The sequence below is a fragment of the Petaurus breviceps genome, unplaced genomic scaffold, assembly GCF_028583685.1.
Source record: "Petaurus breviceps papuanus isolate PSGF00001 unplaced genomic scaffold, PetGlider_PUasm1.0 90416, whole genome shotgun sequence".
NCBI lineage: Eukaryota > Metazoa > Chordata > Mammalia > Diprotodontia > Petauridae > Petaurus > Petaurus breviceps.
This window is the reverse complement of record NW_027187244.1, coordinates 320034-324079: the sequence shown is the minus strand read 5'-3', so window position 1 is coordinate 324079 and position 4046 is coordinate 320034. Positions and strand designations below refer to the sequence as shown.

The 4046-nt window shown below is 45.5% G+C and overlaps 1 pseudogene; it reads left to right on the top strand.

Annotated features, from left to right (window-relative positions):
* The first annotated feature begins 622 nt into the window (after nucleotides 1–622).
* On the top strand, nucleotides 623–2040 carry LOC138177438 (AP-2 complex subunit mu pseudogene; annotated as a pseudogene).
* Nucleotides 2041–4046: the final 2006 nt, after the last annotated feature.

Here is a 4046-nt window from a genome sequence, read left to right as displayed (position 1 = left end):
GAATGCCAGGGCACACTTGAGTAAGGGCATGTTGAGTCTCTGATACTGTAGGGCTACAGAACATCTTCTATTGTTGCTATCAAGCTGTCCTCATGGGATATGCTCCCTTCTAGTCTCACATGGTGTGGGTGGGGCATGTATCGTGTGCCAAGAGACCAGCTGATCTCAGATGGCCTTCCCTTGATTATGACTTGCTGATGCTACAGCCCCTGTTGATTGATACCAAGTGAGGTACCACTAGGAATGGAAATGGGTGAGTTTCTTTCCTCTGAGCTTCTGTTCTCAGATGGAATGAGCAGCTGGTATGCTACTTTCTACCCATAAGAGAATGAGTTTAGGGATTAAAAAGCTAAAACTTCAGTACTCTTAGGAAGGTAGAGCCCTTCACATATCTAGTATCAGACTGGGGAAAACCTCTTAGTTGCTTTGTCCTCATAGAGAGAGACTGCCATTTCTCAGAACCATGGCTGCGGTTGGCTCTCTTTCCTAAATTTTATTGCTACTACAAAAGTATTGTTATGGGGGGGGGGGGGCAGACATCTTGGGAGCGCGGCAGAGACGGACCCTCACACAGATTGACTGACCAAGAGACCTTACGGATAGACGGCGCTGCCTAGTCTGTTCTCAGAGCCATGGGCAGAGAGAAGGGACTGAGTCACCACATGATCAGATGGCTTTTCATCTACAACCACAAGGGGGAGGTGCTCATCTCCCGGGTTTACCAAGATGACATGAGGCGGAATGATGTGGACGCCTTCCGCGTCAACGTGGGCAGCAGGTGAGCTCTCCCATCACCAACGTTGCCGCAGCAGCTTCTTCCATGCCAAGCGCTCCAACATCTGTCTGGCATCCGTCACCAAGTAAAATGTCAATGTCACCATGGTCTTCGAGTTCCTGTACAAGATGTGTGACGTTATATGGCCGCCTACTTTGGCAAGATCAGCGAAGAAAACATCAAGAACAACTTTGTGCTCACCTACGAGCTGCTGGACGAGATCCTGGACTTCAGCTACCCACAGAACTGGGAGATGGAAGTTCTGAAAATGTTCATCACTCAGCAGGTCATTAAGAGCCAGCATCAGACAAAGGAAGAACAGTCTCAGATCACCAGCCAGGTGACTGTGCAGATCAGTTGGCGGCGTGAGGGTATCAAATATCATCGGAATGAGCTCTTCCTGGATGTGCTTGAGAGAGTCAACCTGCTGATGTCTCCTCAAGGGCAGGTGCTTAGTGCTCACGTGTCTGGCCAGGTTGCGATGTAGAGCTATCTGAGCTGCATGCCCGAGTGCAAGTTTGGGATGAATGACAAGATAGTTATTGAGAAGCAGGGCAAGGGCATGGCCGCTGAGACGGTCAAGAGAGTGAAGCAGTCTATTGCCATGGATGATTGCACCTTCCACCAGTGCGTGAGGTGCAACACGTTTGGCTCTGAATGAAGCATCAGTTTCATACCCCCCTGATGGAGAGTTTGAGTTTGTGAGGTACGGGACCACCAAAGACATTATCCTTCCCTTCTGAGTGATACCCCTGGTGCGGGAGGTGGGCAGACCAAAATGGAAGTCAAAGTTGTCATTAAGTTCAACTTCAAACCTTCCTTGCTAGCCCAGAAAATTGAGGTCCGGATCCCAACACCGCTAAACATAAGTGGGCTTCAAGTGATCTGCATGAAGGGAAAAGCCAAGTACAAGGCCAGTGAGAACGCCATTGTGTGGAAGATCAAGAGCATGGCAGGAATGAAGGAATCACAGATCAGTGAGAAGATTAAGCTGCTACCTACCGACCAACGACAAGAAGAAGTGGGCCCGGCCTCCTATCTCCATGAACTTTGAAGTACTGTTTGCACCCTCTGGGTTGAAGGTGCGATACTTAAAGGTGTTTGAACCCAAGCTGAGCTACAGCCACCACGATGTCATCAAATGGGTGCGCTACATCCGCTGCAGTGGCATCTATGATACCCTCTGCTAGCTGCCCAGCGAGGTCTCAAATCTTCACCAAACTGGGTGCCCCCTGGAGAGGAGCCAGGCTGGGCTGCCTGCCCCACCTTCTCCCTGTCGGTGTCTCCTTCCTGAATTGCTGCACACCCCCTGCACAAGCCCCTAGCCTAGGTCTGGACCAACCCTACCAGAAGGGGTAGAACAGTGGCCCTGCAGCCCCTGAGCCTCCCCCACCCCTCATTTTGTCTGTCCCAGCCCCACTCTGGGCTGTTTGAGTTTTGTGACCAAAGCCAGGCCTGTCTCTTGGGTGGCCGAGACCCTTGGGAGCCTCTGACCGTCCCCTGGGGTAGGGGGCAGCCCGGAATGCTGGAGCCCAGGCCTCTGCACCACCCTGAAAGGCCACTAACTGCCCCCCGCCCCTCCGGCCCCCTTCCCCTGCTTTGTGATAGTGTGAGCTCCATTTTGTACACGTGTGATTTGTTCAGTTATCGACCCAATAAATTCTGTAGAGAGGAAAAAAAATATTGCTATGAATATTTTCATAGGCTCACAAAAATTTCAGAGATGAAAAGAATTTCAGTAGTCATTTATTACAACCCATACCTGAAAAAGAATTTCCACTACGTCTCAGTGGCTGGTATTAATCCCTAAAGTGTAATTTATTACCCAGTTCCCAAATTCTGCACTTACATGAACTGGGTTCAATCTTAGGGGTTAACTTCAAATCAACAGCTCTGAATTTTTTTATACCACCCAGAGATCCCTCTAGAAAATCTACAGCTATAGCTTATGCTGTCTGGAGTTCCCACAGAAATGGGTAAATGCTTCTCTAGGCCCAATGCAAGTATTCAAAGTCATAAATAAGATACAGGGCAACCTTCATCTCACCACACAGAAAATACAGAAAACACATAAAGGATTCACAGTAGTCTATAAATAATCAATACAATTCTCCTCATACTCAGGTGAGTCCCAGGATCCTATATTCTTTCATACTTATAGCACCATACTGTGTTTTGGAATCCCGTTCACAAAGGAGGTATTTTAAATCTTAGGCATTGAATTTGGACCTATTGAATTCATAATTAACAAGACTATGAAGTCATGGCAAAAGAATGTCAGAAGATTAGACACAGCAACCCCAAATTTGTTTTCCTTCTGAGAAGGATCCAAGTTGCAGGTATTGCTATGAGTATGGAGGAATTACTTTGTCCCTAAGGAAACTGCAAAATCATTGGGCATGGAAGATAATTGTACCAATTAAAAAAAACAGGAAAAATGGAATTTACCTGAAGAGGCCAATATGAATGCATTGTTGTTGTGGTTTAGTCATTTCAGTTATACCCAATTCTTTGTGACCTCGTTTAGGGTTTTCTTGGCAAAGATACTGGAGTGGTTTGCCAATTCCTTCTCCAGCTCATTTTATAGATAAGGAACTGAGGCAAGCAGCTAGTAAGTGTCTGAGGCCAGATTTGAACTCATAAAGATGTCTTCCTGATTCCAAGCCCAGTGCTCTATCTGCTGTGCCATCTAGCTGCCCTAACATGGATGAATAGGGAAATAATCAACTACTATTTTTAAAAGTAATGTACAGAAGATGGAAGTAAGACTAGATGACAGAGGATGAATATAAAAGAGTCCTAACAAAAGAATTTTAGGAGAAATTCAGAATGAGCTTAGGTTACTGAAGGAAGTCAATGATTTTTCTTTGTTTCGTTTGATTTTAGCTATGTCGGTAGAAGAAAAAAAAGAGGATTAAAAAAATACGACCTTTGCTTGAGGTGGATGAGACCATAATAATTGACAACAAAGAGAGGGCAATGATGCTTAATTCTTATTTTTCTCCTGCTTTCTCTGTTAGGAAGAATGACCTTTGCTTTGGAAATGATAGAACAAAAATTACTAATAGGGCATTGGTACCCAAAATAAGTAAAGGGGTAGCAAAAGAGCACTGCCCTTTAGAAATTCAAGTCACCTTACCCAGATAAACTTAATCCACAGGTACTGAAAGAAATGATAGATATGATTGCTAGGCTGCCATCAGTAAATTATGAAAGATAATAGCAATAAGAGAGAGAGAACACAAAATTGGAAAAAAGGAAAATGTTCCAA